The sequence below is a fragment of the Melospiza melodia genome, chromosome 3 (genome assembly GCF_035770615.1).
Source record: "Melospiza melodia melodia isolate bMelMel2 chromosome 3, bMelMel2.pri, whole genome shotgun sequence".
Classification (NCBI taxonomy): Eukaryota; Metazoa; Chordata; class Aves; order Passeriformes; family Passerellidae; genus Melospiza; species Melospiza melodia.
The window spans coordinates 73,596,467-73,611,465 of record NC_086196.1 but is presented as its reverse complement, the minus strand read 5'-3'; the positions used below and the strand labels follow the sequence as shown (position 1 = coordinate 73,611,465).

Below are 14,999 nucleotides of genomic sequence, written 5' to 3'. Positions count from 1 at the left end.
CCCTGCCACATGATCCTGTCATCAACCAGGGAATTATGAGGGAGGCTAATTCACACAGCCTCTGGATACGGGTCTTGGAAAGTGTTGCACAAAGACACCTGTGTGCAGATGATCTTTATATGCAGCAAACACAGTGGAAGACCATAGAGCAAGGGATCTAATGCCTGAGAGAAATGGCAGTGGCAGAGATTATCTTCTCAGATAACGTAACAGCTAGGAATCCAGACTTGGTACCATGCACATCTGTGATGTGCCAAAAACTCGTACGACTTGGGCCACATGAATATGCTTCTGCTTTGGCCATAATGGAGCAGGATGAGAGGGATGAGACTGTGCTTGATATGGCAAAGAAGCTCCGAGCATATGCAGATACTGTGCATGGCCCAACACATGCCAGAATCGCAGCAGTGGAAACATGTCTGCAGAAGTTAGAGGACAAGATAGAGGAGAATCACCTTTTCCAAATCTCGGCAGTACGGATCAGAGGTTCTGGTATCCAAGGCAGACGTTCCCCAGATGGCAAGAGAAGATACACCCCACAAGCTGAGCTGTGGTTCTTCCTGCGTGATTGTGGAGAAAACATGAGGAGATGGGATGGAAAATCTACTGCTGCTCTGGCACAATGGGTGCATGATTTGAAGGAAGACAGGGCTCAGAGAGGAAGTTGCATCAAAAGGAAAGCAGCTTGAGTTGCCCACAGCCAAACTGCCAGGTATGATGATGATGATGATGATGATGATGATGATGATGATGATGATGATGATGACATGTCCGATCCCCTTGAAGGAACCTCCAAGACATATGTCCAAGGAAAGAAGGATAACCAGGCTTAGAGGGGCCCTGCCTCTAGCCAGGTAGAGGTCAGGGAAAATTGTGTTTTCTGGACCATGTGGATTCGTTGGCCTGGCACATCTGAACCACAAGAATACAAAGCTTTGGTTGACACTGGTGCGCAATGAACATTAATCCCATCGAGACACCTGGGGATGGAATCTCTTTCTATTGCTGGTGTGACAGGGGGATCACAGGATTTCACTTTGGTGGAAGCTGATGTGAGCCTGACTGGAAATGAGTGGAAGAAACGTCCTATTGTGACTGGCCCAGAGGCCCATACATTTTGGGCATAGACTTCCTCCGAAGTGGATATTTCAAAGAGCCAAAGGGACTCAGATGGGCATTTGGAATAGCTGCTGTAGTGACAGAGGGCATCCAGCAATTGAACACCTTGCCTGGACTGTCCAAGAATCCATCTACAGTACAACTTCTGAAGGGAGAAGTGCAGCAGGTACCAATTGCCACTTCCACAGTGCATCGTCCACAGAATAGAACCCCTTGAGATGCTGAGATTCCCATCCATAAGATAATCCAAGAGGTGGAGAGCCAAGCAGTGGTCAGCAAGACTCACTCCCCCTTCAACAGCACCATTTGGCCTGTGCATAAATCTGAAGGAGAATGGAGATGGACTGTGGAGATTCACTACCATGCATTTAATGAAGTGACTCCACCACTGAGTGCTGCTGTGCCAGACATATTAGAGCTCCAGTACAAGCTTGAGTCCAAGGTAGCGAAGTGGTATGCCACTACTGATATTGCCAATGCATTTTTCTCCATTCCTCTGGCAGCAGAATGCAGGCCTCAGTTTGCTTTCAGGTGGAGGGGAGTGCAGTATGCCTGGAACCGACGGCCCTAGGGGTCAAAGCACAGTCCTATCATCTGCCATGGACTGATCCAGACTGCCATAGAAAAGGGTGAGGCTCCAGAGCACCTACAGTATATTGATGACATCATTGTGTGGGGGAACACAGCCATGGAAGTGTTTGAGAAAGGAAAGAAAATCATCCAAATCCTCCTGGGAGCTGGTTTCACCATTAAAAAGAGCAAAGTAAAGTGACCAGCTCGTGAGATTCAGTTCCTAGGAGTAAAGTGGCAAGATGGACAGCGGCAGATTCCTACAGATGTCATCAGCAAGATCACAGGTATGTCTCCACCAGCCAATAAGGAGACACAAGCTTTCCTAGGTGCCAAAGGCTTTTGGAGAATGCACATTCCTAAGTACAGTCAGATCGTGAGCCCTCTTTACCTGGTCACCCACAAGAAGAACAATTTCCACTGGGGACCTGAGCAGCAACAAGCCTTTGCCCAGATCAAGCAGGAGATCGCTCATGCAGTAGCCCTTGGCCTGGTCAGGACGGGATCAGATGTGAAGAACATGCTCTACTCTGCAGCTGGAGCCTTTGGCAGAAGGTGCCTGGGGATACTCAAGGCCGATCTGTCGCAGACATTTTTTCACAGAAATCCTTTCTTTCAGATTTCTGCATTTTCTGGGAAGCAAGGGCCTCAGAAAGAGAATGTAAACAATTGTTATCAGCTGCTGTGGAATGCAATAGGATGCACCTATTTTGACCTGTCATTGGTTCATGTTCCCATGTTTATAATTAAGGGCCAATCACAGGAACAATCTGGGGACAGAGTCCCTGGACACAACTTTGTTATAGACTCTTTCTTTCTATTCTTAGCTTAGCAAGCATCTGCAAACTTCTCTCTTTATTCTATTTAGTATAGTCATAATGTATTATATATCATATATCAATAAATCCAGCCTTCTGATCAAGAAACAAGATTCTTGTCTCTCTCTCACCTCCAGCGACCCCCTCAGGACGCTGTAATATCGATCACTAGGATTTTGGAGTCGAAGCTACAGAGGCTCTGAAGCTGTCTATACTCCAACAGAGAAAGAAGTCTTGGCTGCCTGTGAAGGAGTCCAAGCCACCTCACAGGTGATTGGTACAGAAGCACAACTCCTCCTGGCACCCCAACTACCAGTGCTGGGGTGGATGTTCAAAGGCAAGGTTCCTTCCACTCACCATGCCACTAGTACTACATGGAGCAAGTGGATTGCTGTCATCACTCAGCGTGCCCGTATAGGTAAACTGAATCGCCCTGGGATTTTTGAGGTAATTACAAATTGGTGTGAAGGTGAGAATTTTGGTGTCACAGATGAAGAACAGGAACCAGTGACACGTGCTGAAGAGGCTCCTCCATATAACCAACAGCCACCAGAGAAAACACGCTACGCTCTTTTCACTGACAGTTCCTGTCGCATGGTAGGGATGAACTGGAAGTGGAAAGCAGCTGTATGGAGCCCCACACTACAGGTCGCAGAGGCCATTGAAGGAGAAGGTGGATCAAGCCAACTTGCAGAACTCAAAGCTGTTCAATTGGCGCTGGACACTGCTGAGAGAGAGAAGTGGCCAAAGCTCTACCTTTATACTGATTCGTGGATGGCAGGCAACGCTCTGTGGGGATCGCTGGAGAGGTGGAAAGTGGCTAACTGGCAGCATAGAGGAAAACCAATTTGGGCTGCTGATGAGTGGAAAGACATTGCTACCAGGGTAGGGAGGCTACCTGTGAAAGTCCGCCATGTAGATGCCCATGTACCCAAGAGTAGAGCTAATGAGGATCACCAAAACAATGAGCACACAGACCAGGCTGCAGAGATAGTAGTCCAACATAGACCTAGATTGGTAACAAGGGAAAGTTATTTCTAGCTCAATGGGCCCATGATGCCTCAGGCCATCAGGGTAGGGATGCCGTCTATAAGTGGGCACGAGACCGAGGGGCGGATCTCACCATGGACAGTATTTCTCAGGTCATCCAGGACTGTGAGATGTGTCCTGCCATCAAGCAGGCCAAGCGAGTGAAGCCCCTATGATATGGTGGGCGGTGGTCCAAGTACAAGTATGGGGAGGCCTGGCAGATTGACTACATCACACTGCCCCAGACAGGCCAGGGCAAGCACTACGTGCTGACCATGGTGGAAGCCACCACTGGATGGTTGGAAACGTACCCTGTGTCTCATGCTACTGCCCGGAACACCATCCTGGGCCTTGAAAAAAAGGTCCTTTGGAGGCATGATACCCCTGAGAGGATTGAGTCAAACAATGGGACTCATTTCAAGAACAGCCTTATCAACACCTGGGCTAGTGAACATGTCATTGAGTGGGTGTACCATGTCCCCTACCATGTACCAGCTGCAGGCAAAGTAGAGAGGTACAATGGACTACTAATACTCTAGCTGAAAGCTTTGGGTATGGGGGATCTTTCAAAAATTGGGAGCAACATTTAGCAAAGGACACCTGATTAGTTAACACCTGAGGTTCCACCAACCAAGCTGGTCCTGACAGTCTGAGTCCCTGAATATAATAGATGGAGATAAAGTCCCAGTGGTACATATTAGAGGTTTATTAGTGAAGACCGTGTGGATCAATTCTGCCTCAAGTACAGACAAATCCATTCGTGGGGTTGGCTTTGCTCAGGGACCAGGTTGTGCATGGTGGATAATGCAAAGAGATGGAATGACACAGTGTGTACCTCAGGGAGATCTGATTGTGGGGTGAGAATGATATGCAAATATCACTGTTCATTGGATGTTACTGCCATTGTCTGTACATTAAACCATACAGACATGAGATAGAAGGAAATGTCTAAGTGTTGAAGGTCTGAGCAAGTAAAAGATGGAGTTTTGAGTGAGTAAAGTGAAAGTGGGGAATCCTGCAGCTCTGTAGTGTGGGGCCTGGATTCAGTGGTCTGGTGTAGGGATGTGATGAAGGCATGATAGGCATTGCTTGTAATTTTTGAGGGAACAGATGGAAGTTTTATGTGAATAAAATGCATGTATGTTGACAATATGGGGATAAGGGGTGGAATGTCCTAGGGTGACGTTATGATGCTTGTATCCCCTTGATGCTCGTGTGTTCTGTTTATGCTGGATATTATGTTCTGTGCCTTCATGTCTGACTCTGAAGAGTGAATGTTTTGTTTTGGTTTTGCTATCAGCTGCCCCCCCCCCCCCGCCACAGCTGGCAGGACACAGAGACAGGGCAGGACATAGTGCCGCTTTTGCTTTTTGCTTGGCTTTTTCTCTTTACTCTTGCTCTTGCTTCTGCTTTGCTTCTGCTTTGCTCTTGCTTTTTGCTTCTGCTCATTAGATAGTTTAGCTAAGCAGTCCAAATTTTTCCCTGGACTAATTCTCCTTTCCCTTTTTTTGGACCTACTTGAACCTGCTCCGGACTGGGACCTGGGAAACACCAAGAGTTTGCCCCTTTTGGCTGCAGCAGCTACCCCAGCGCCAGAGGGACTGATAACAGAGTGACCACCCCCCAAGAGAGACTTTCTGAATTTGTCATCTTTTTCAGAGCGGTGAAAGTGTGGTGTCATCTGGTACTGTTCATTTTGTGTGCTGGGTGTTGCTGTGCCTATTAAATAAACAGGTTCTTTCCACTTCTCTCTGAGGAATCCTTCCCAAACCAGTTGCAGGGAGGGGCCGTGTGGGTTTGCTTTCTGGAGGGGCCCCCTTTGGAGGTTTTCTCCCAAATTTGCCCTAGACCAGGACAACATCTAAATTTTAATTAGATCAAGGAGACACGGATACATTCCCCATGTTCTCCAGTAAGAACAGAGGGAGCTGTTTGTTTAATACAACCGGTTCAAAAGAAAGTCAAGAGGCAAGCACAAACTTCCAAGCTTTGTGGGCTTCAGTATCTCTTTTCTTTCACCTCTGCATTTCTGCCATCAGACTGGTTCTGCTTACAATGAGGGCCTTGGATTTGGTTTGGATTCACTTTTTCCATTTTACTGTGTTTGCCTTCATTTCTCCGCTGCTTATCCTTCTATTCACTCAGCTTTTTTTGGTAATACTGTAGTTCCAGTTTCATTCTGCCACCCCAGTCATGCTGGGAAGCAAAACAAGTTGCTTACCTGCAGAGCAGGACCCAGCAGGACACTTTCCCTCCTATATATGAGGTCACTCTTATTTGCCTTGCAAATTTAAGTTCTCAGCAGACAGGACGAGAAGGGACATGGAGCTCCTTACTCTGCTGGCAAATTGGAAAGAATGGAATGGAATGGAATGGAATGGAATGGAATGGAATGGAATGGAATGGAATGGAATGGAGTGTATTGGTTTGGCATTTCCTGGTTTTGGTAGCTGGTGGGACTACTGGAGTGGCTTCTGTGAGAATTTGAAGCTTGAAGCTTCTTCCATGTTTAGCAGACCTAGTTCCTGGTGACTCCAAAGATGGACACAGCACTGCTCAAGGCTGGCCCAATTAGAAATGGTTGCAAGTCCTCTTAGGTTTTTGCCTTAGCAGTATTCAGCACTGTCAGATCTTTCTGTCAGGATGTCTGTCAGGTCTGGCTCTGTGAGGCAGTGAATATTTTCAATTCCCATCAGCTCCAAAGTGAGTACCATTAAAAACTAAACAAATTATTAAAAAAAAAAATCAAGCTTAGGAGTAGCCTGGTTGTTATGTTGTCCTCAGGCATTAATTTTTCTCTCCAGATTAGTCATGCACTTGAATGGAAAATTCACAATAGGGAAGCCAAATCTCATGTTCATAATTTGGACCCTGGGAAGAAATACAGCCTGTAAACCAGAGAAATATTAGCCCATGATTACACTGAAACCTCCACACTTAGTGCAAGATGTGTTCATAAGCGCTTTTCCTAGGAAGCAATAGCCTCTGCCCTGCAATTACATATTTAAGCGCTGTGGAAAAGATTTGTTTACTGAATGAGAAAGGCACAAATCCCAGGCCGCTGGTTAGAAAGAGTCCTATGCAATCATCAGGATTATACCAATACAACAGTTCAAGGACCTTTGACATTTGATGAGTATTTTTCTCTTTTACAGGGTGAAGAGAGGTTGGACCTCAAAAGGAAAGTGAACTGAGGCTTTGATTAGAAGAGCCACAGAAAAAGAAATGAAGAATGATTGTGGAGAGCCATAAGTATATGTTGAAAACTTGCAAGGAAACTACTGCCAAGCAGGTTGTGATACATTTTTAATTCCAGATGTAGATAGACTTGCATGTGCACATGCAAAACACACTTGTTTCTATATAAAAAGGTAGGAAATGCAAGAAACCCTCAAAAGCACAAATTTGTGATAAGTGGCAAATGTTCTACTTGAGCTTTACCCCTTGGCATGATCATAGAGAATTGATTCTGCTCTCTTAAAAACAACAGCTGTTCACTGCTGAAGACTATTTCAGCTCAATCAGTACTGGTGCACTGGCCACAAAAGCCAGAAACAAAGGTGACCAGGCACCAAATTCTCTCAAATGTAAAAAGAAAACAGTATCAGCAATGGGTGGCATTACTGAAAATAGCAAGCATGGTCTTTTCAGGAAAATAGGATTTGTGAGGTAAAGGTTGCTTGGCAGTGAGTCAGAGGAGCTTCTTCTTGGCATCTGCAGCATCTGTCTTTTCTTTAGGCAGTGACATTTCATGGCAGGAACAGGTGTAGATAAGAGCAGTGTTTTAGGGCTTGTGCTGATAGCACAAAATGAGCAGAAACATCAAAACAGGCAGAAAAAAAATACAGGAAAAGGCCATACAAAAATGAAACACATTTCATGCCTGAAAGGTTGGACTTTCAAGTGTGGATGAAGCCACAAGTGATGTGGCATGCCGCTCCAAGCATTTTCTCCAGTTACTCCTGGCTGGCATAAGATCAGGAGTGCAAAGCACCACTTAGTGCTGAATTTGGCTAAACTGAGCACTGGGCGAGGTGGAAGGAACTGCAGAACAAATTCTTTATTATTCTATTCTGTATTCACCCCATCAGTGTGATTCCCTGCTGTGGGGGAGGAGCTGGAGTGGAAAGGCATCTCTCCAGAGAGGGCTATGGTGGCCATTGGGAAGCATGGCCTCCGGCACAGCTCTCTGGTGGGTGGGTTCTGTTTGCCTGCACCACTCTGGGGCCCCTCCTGCCCTGGATGTAGGAGCCAGAGACAGCAGCAGCAGAAAGGCTGCCACCCAGCTTGGGAGTTCATGTGGTCACCCAGCAGTCCTCCCTCTAGAACAGAAGATTACTTCTACCTGCTTCTTGGTATTAAGTATTCTAGTACTGAGACTTCAGGTTCTTTTTTTAATGCCTGCAGGAATCTTTCCATGTGAAAAAAAAAAAAGTTAAGGATTTTTTCTCTAGGATGTCATATGCTCTGCTACTAAACCACTCTGGAGATCTTTAAAAGAATAACATTCTGGGACTGCAAGAAGTGATGTGCCTGTTTAACGCTCTCCTCATCCACTGTGTTTTTGAGTGGCAAAACATGATATGTCACAATTCATGTGTCATTTTTACATTTGGAGAAGTAGCCAGCATGGACCAATCCAGCCATCCTGGCTGAGTATGCTGTTATTGACTGACACATCTCGAGTGCCACAGGAGCCACAAGTATACAAGGCTGTTGTGGAGGTGCTGACTTTTAAATCCAAGCTGCATGCACAACCCTGGCATATTGTCAGCATGTACAGTTTTCGGTTTCATGGGACATTTCTTCTGGTGTTACCAGGGGATTTTGTTTTACCTTCATCTCTTCTTTCTGTTAACACTGCAGAAACTCATTTCTTGAGGCTCTGTCCTGTCTTTCTCAACCCCACGTGCACTGTATGCTTCCATGGCAGAACCTGAGCTTGCACACATACTTCACGTGTACACTCACATCCCAAGGCAAGACCACTGAATAACATGAAAGCTGTCACAGGTCATTTTGCTACAGCCCCAGTGTTTGAAAGGTATTTAGGTTAGAGTAAAACCAGATTTCAGCTCCAGTCAGCCCTTTTTTTGCAGGATACAGGGAACAGCTGGCTGGTGGATATTGCCCGAACAAGTCTCCTTCTACTTCTAATGGCCTTGAGGGGCAACTGCTGCTGCTGCTGCTGCTGCCCTGGCTGGCTGGCCTGACAGTAGGACCCAAAACAAGGATTTATCCTGTACAGCTGTGGAGGTCAGCCAATCCAGGGCTGTATTTTATCCATAATAAACTGTAGAAGTACATTTTTCTCCTACAATCTACTCAGATCCAGGAGAGAAACAGAGCGAGCTGAACCAGTTCCTCCATCACTATCCTTTCCCATATTTCTACTTGGGTTTAAGAATCTAAAGCAGGGTAAGCACAGCTCTGATGTGGTATTCACATATTCTTTGAACGGAGAGAGAGAAATAATTCTCTCTCCCAGGATTTTTCCTGAGGAAGGCAGTGCGAAAGCTTAGAGAGAGAAGAGAAAACAATTCTTATCTCTATTTGCTGCTCCTGTTGTTTGGCACATGTGGAATGTGTTATGGAGATTGTTTACTGAAAGGGATTTGTTAATTGGACTCTGGTGATGGTTGTTTGGATTGATTGACCAATTAGGAAAAAGCTCTATTGTGACAGTCTGAAAGGGTCATGGGTTTTTCTTTGGTATAGTATAGTAGTAGTATACTATGGTGTAATATAATATAGCTTAATCAAGCAATTGTTTAGCCTTCTGAATCATGGAGTCACTGCATGTTATTCTCCGTCTGGGGGTCATCCTGCACTGATACTCTGAGGGTTTCTTTTTGACAAGACCTGACCATGCTAATTTCAACAGAGAAACTTTGGTTTCAGTGTGTGCTAGAATAAAAATATCATCATTTTCAAGCTAAAATGTAATACATTGAATTATCCTTATGTTGAGATGAACAGAGCACTTTATTCAATTGATCAAGCTTTGCTCAGTTAGCCTTTACTGCATTTGCTTTTCTCTTCTTTGCTGAAATTAACACAGTCATTTTTGTAACTGAAGTCAGTGGTAGCCAAGGCTCTTAAAGGCAGATAAATGCAAAAACCTGCCTCTCCAAAGTCTTTAGTCTCACTAAGAAAAAAAACTCACAGAAGGAGACTGCGATCAAAATCAATGCTACCTAGCCCAGGAAAAAATTAATTTGCAGTTCATCTTAGAGTCTTTTATGTACATAAAGCAAGAATAATTAGGTTTGTACATGTAGAATTTAATCTTTTCTTATTCTCTCCATTATATGGACAAACTGTTGAATTCACTGCTTTGATAAAAATCTTTCTAGAACACTTTACTTATTCCCAAAATACTGGTTTTTTCCCTGTCCCTTTTTTTTTAAGTCAGAGATTTATTAAAGAGATAATAGATTTTTCCAATGTTAGTTGTGAAATCCATATGGGAAAAAATCAAATAATTCTTGGCATTTATTATGATAATTTTAACTGGGACTCATAAGGTAAAGGAACTTCATGACATTACCTATGCAAGATCTGAGAATGTGCATCTCTAGAAATAATGATGTTATTACAGCGTTGATCTTGTGTGGGTGGAAGCCTGGTGTAGAAGGAGGCTGGGGGAAATGCTCGTGTATTTCACCTGCCTATTGTACATTACAGGTGAGCTCAGAGGTACAGTAAGACACACATTTTTAAGTGTCCTACATGTAAAAAAATGGGTAATATAATGCATTAATCACTGGAATGCAATTACAGGCCTTAATTTAAAAGGTATTAGTCACTCGCCATAGATAACCTTCTGTGGCTATTAGAATTTCATAGGCTGAGTACATTACAACTAGCAAATGTCATTTGCACAACCAGCACACACAAGGGGCTGGTTTTAGCTGAAAGCACTTTTTTTCCCCCTGTATTAAAATCTACCCCATTAAATACAAGAGAGAGCACCTGTTTAGGTCTTATTTCAATATAATAAAGACTATATCCTGGCTGCATTTTAAGGGGCTTTATAAAGATTGCATGCTATTCATGTATTTTATTAACATGTTTAAAATGGGATGGGATACACTGGAAATGTTATGAGCACATCAGTAGCTGGTGATAAACCCTGGCAATAAACAGCCATTAACCTGTTGCAGTCTTTATCAAAATGTGAGATAACTGTAAAACCTGTTACAGCATTTACTGATCTTTTATAAATGAAGTATGGTATTTTCTTGAAATTAGTAACATGCTTAAAATTAGGTCTCTCTGTGCTTAATTTCAAGAAGCTGATAAATCTAGGAGACAGTAAAATCCTGTAAGCAATTGTTCCTAATTTTTGGTTTTTTCCTGGGCATATTGGAGAGGAAATCTTTACCGCTTCCATCCTAATCCCTTCTGGTGCCTGCTAGGTGTCTAGCTCACTGTGTGTATGTGACTTGCATAAGACAAGGGAGAAGCAAGAAACATGTCTGTGCTTAACAGAGGCACCTTTGCAGAAAGACAACTTTTGGCTTTGTTTCCATCATTTCTTTCAAGTGACAGAACGGCATGAGAGGACTGTATCGGTGTGCCTTTTTTCATCAAAATATAACATGCAGGACATGCTTATCTGCATCATTTGGAATTGAATTACTTTTTGTGAGCTAGAAGGCACTGAAAGGTGTCAGCACAGTGCTACAGAAAGTACAGCTGCATTAACAAGCAACTTGCCTGTTTCTTTTCTAAGAGAGAGAACAACCACAGTAGCCAAATATTTTGGCATCTTTATTACAGAGTCCTGTGATTTACACACATGAAGCCTGGAGGTTTTTAAAAACTGGATCAAAAGGATTCAATCCAGAAGCAAGTCTACAGTCATAATAATGGTGTACAATCATTGTTCAGTGGCAAATCAGCCAATACACCAACCAAGAAAAAGTTCCAGGTTGGATTTTCAACTATAACTTAGTAAGAACTTTTGCAAAGAAACACTTGTGTAAATTCATGACCATTTGTTAGCAGCAGGTGACTGTACAACAAGCAGCAGCAGATACATTTCTTCCATGCTGAAATGTACATTGTGTATTAAACAAAAAAGTTCTTAAAAACTATAGCCATGAAAAGATAACAATCCTGCTTACCTGCTGCTTCAGCCACTTCTGAAGTTTACACAAACTGAGACTGGCTTAACTGGCACCTAAACTCTCACAGCATTTCAGACCTTGTTTTAGTAATGTCAGTACAAAATACGTCAGCCTTTAAGGTATATGGGCAAACAGTTGGAGGCCCAAGGTGACAGGATCTACAAAACCTGAGATGCTTCCCACCTGCAACAATAGGGTTATAAGTGAAAAGTCTACATCAGACAGATGTTTGTTGCCTGTGAACTGGGGGTAAGCATGGTTAAATCATGATGCTGGTTCTTAATGTCACGACATAAAAAGAGGTGCTGTGGTGGTAGACTCAATAGAAAAGAGATTTACTACAGGCTTACTGTCTTTTCCTATTATTTATAGACAAAGGTAACCCTGAAAACATTCAGAACTTAAAATATCCAGTATCTTCTATTCAGTTATAAAAGGGAGAAACAGGACTGCAGCGAGGTGTGGCCTTAAAGTCAGGTGTCCGGCTGGCAGAAGGGCGGCCAAGACCCAACTGCAAATGTGTGAGCACCCCTCAGCGTCAGAAGGCTTTGGGCTGTGCTCACAGCGGACGGAATCGCTGCTGGCCGACGAGAGTAAAGAGTCCGGACACTCACTGGGGACTTGTCAGATTTATTGTAGAATCCGGGAGTGACAGACACCCAGGTGTTGAATCTAACATGTCTGCCAGAGAGTGACCTTAAACAAAGGGTGCAACAGGGTTATAAAGGGGAGGAGGAATCTCAGGGAGGGGTTTACAAAGGACCAATAGGGGTAGGTAGGGGAGTGGACTTAACATAATAGGCCCTGGGGAGAAACCAATAGTTACATTATAAGGGAAGGGCTCCAGAGCCACAGCTAATCATAACTCCCAGGTAGGAGAAGATTCTGGAAGCTTGGGAGGAGTGGGGAGTGATTGACTGGGCCCAGGGAGAAGAACAAATTCACATATAAGGAAACACAGGGGAGGGGAAATTATATAACAGAGAGGATTGACATAAACTGTGGCGGGAGTAACCAAGGTAACCAAATGACAGACAATACCATGGCGGGAAGAACTGGTGAGGGCAGAACCATTACAGAAAATGGGGGAGTGATACAGAAAATAGGGGAGTAATTAAATAAACTAACAGAACACCCTACAACACAGGACCAAAAAGAAAACAAGTTATATTTTTGAGCATAAGTATTGTAGTAATTACATATCCTCTGAACAGAGGATGGTTCTCCCAGGAAAATCCTGGGAAGGTGTGTAGAAGCTGTGGGAAACTCAGAGGAAAAGAATTCAAACAATTATTATCTCTCTTTCTGTAACCATTGTTTATAGATATGGTTCTTCAGGGTGTGCTATTCATAGGTCACCAATAGTGTGAGAGAAGATTCCTAAAGGCCAATCAGGTCTTAGGTCCACCATTGTTTCTATAAGAACTGTAGATTTCTAATAATAAAGTGTCTTTTCATGCCTTCTGATGATGGAGTCTCTGTATCACCTGTGGCTGTCCCTGATACCCCTTTGGTTATAATTGGTGACCCCAAATGCATTGCATTGATCACCCCTTTGTGGGGTCACATGAGAATCGGTGACCTCCAATGTTGGGTGCACCCAGGGGAGTTCACACGATAATTGGTGACCCCTCTGTGGGGGTGAACACTCTGCCTTGATTTTTTGATGACTTCTCTGAAGTGTATCTGAACATCAGCCTGGCATTGCTGACCCCTCTGAGGGTACAGACAGATTGGAGTGACTGTTACTGACCTAAGCCACGTGTCTGACACAAACTGGAGACCGTCTGGATCTCTCCATCAGAGGAACTCAGGCTGACCTTCAGCGTTCCCTGCAAAACAGATTGGACACCTTCTGTCATCCTAGAGAGATAACTGTGATCTGCCCCGTGTCTTCCTGAGAGGACTGATCCCGTTGGGACCACGGCCGTTGGCCCCAGGAGGCCGAAAACTGAGTGGGGGACGGCTTTTTCCGGCACAGCAGACTGTCTCTTGAAGTGGATGCCTGCTGAGGGATGGGTTTTCCTTAAAAGTGGGGAACCAACTTTCCAGAGATGAACAAACGATTATCTCTTCCTCAGAGACAGCATGAGACTCACTGTCTCTGAGGAAGCCCTCTGCGATCTGCTGGCCTGGGCCAGAGATCATGGGTTCACAGCAGATTTGGGCGCTGCATTCGATTCAGACACTTGGGAACCCCTTGGTGATTGTTTGCTAACTGCCGTCACCGCAGGGGATGCCCCCGCATCCGCACCGGTCATTCCCTAGAGACACATTTCTAAAGCCCTTCAGCGCAGACACCGGGGAACAGGAAAGTGACAAAGCCAACATGTTTTTTGCCTGCGATGGCTCCGGGAACCATGTCCCGATTGGCTGCGGCGGAACGTCCTGCTCCCTTTCCGCCGGCTCCAACTCTCCCCGCACCGAGGGCGGTGGCACTGGAGTGCAGTTGCACTCACCGGCATTTCCGGCATTCCCTGCCCGGCAGGCACTGGTGGGCTTTGCCCCCGCTGCAGGCCGCCTGTCAACACCCACCCCCGCTCCAGATGGAGCAGCCGGTGTTTCTTTGTTTCGACCAGCCCCAAGCCGACTGCCACCGCCGGCTCCGCGACCCGTTTCGTAGCGGCAGAGATGCTGCCAGCGCCACCCCCGCCAGGACCAAAAGAAACTGCGGCAGCACTTTCTCGCGCCCCTGTGGCCGTCGCGCTGATCGACCCTCCTACCTCTCCAGCTGCAGTCCGCGGCTGGGCCCCCGGCCATGGCAGCGCCGGGAGCCAGCCACCCCCCCCCCCCCCCCCGCTGCCACACACTTCGCAGAGACTGGCGGTGCACAACACCACCGGGGAAGAACCCCTGCAATCTGCGGCGTCTGCTGCCGCCGTGCTGGTGGACGCTGCAACCTCCGCTTCACAACCTGCTCTTGCAGTTGCTTTGCTCTGCCCCCCACCGCCTTCAGAGGCTCCGTCCTCCACTTTGCAACCTGCTTCGCAGCCTGCAACCTGCCCAGTCTCCCCTCTGCCTTCTTTGGACTGTCTCGAGCCGTGCTTCCCTGAGGCGAGGGCTTGGACGGCGAAAGGAGACACCAGCCTCTTCTGCAGCAGAGGCACCACTCGACAATTGACCGCTGGTGCCGCCAGGCTGAGAACTTTGAAACTCAGTGATTTTATGGAGAACAACATTATTATGAACAAGTTCACAAGTTAATACAATTAGAGTTGTTAGTGTTAATCTGAAACTGTAACGAGTTAATAGTGTTATTTAAATTGTTGTTAAATGTGAAAGCTTTAAGTCACCCCCACCGTTAATGTTAATCTGAAATTTTAACAAC

The 14,999-nt window shown here is 45.3% G+C and overlaps 1 protein-coding gene across 2 annotated transcripts in view; it reads left to right on the top strand.

Annotated features, from left to right (window-relative positions):
* The window catches only part of SUSD4 (sushi domain containing 4), a 110,799-nt gene extending 96,486 nt beyond the window's left edge, over window positions 1–14,313 (top strand). Inside the window, exons 11-12 of one of the 2 annotated variants that reach the window (XR_010027172.1) lie at window positions 5,093–5,220; window positions 6,692–14,313. The gene's annotated coding sequence lies outside the window, so the exon portion shown is untranslated. The remainder of the gene's footprint in view (window positions 1–5,092; window positions 5,221–6,691) is intronic. The other variant, XM_063152265.1, reaches the window with a different exon arrangement.
* The last annotated feature ends 686 nt before the right edge of the window (window positions 14,314–14,999 follow it).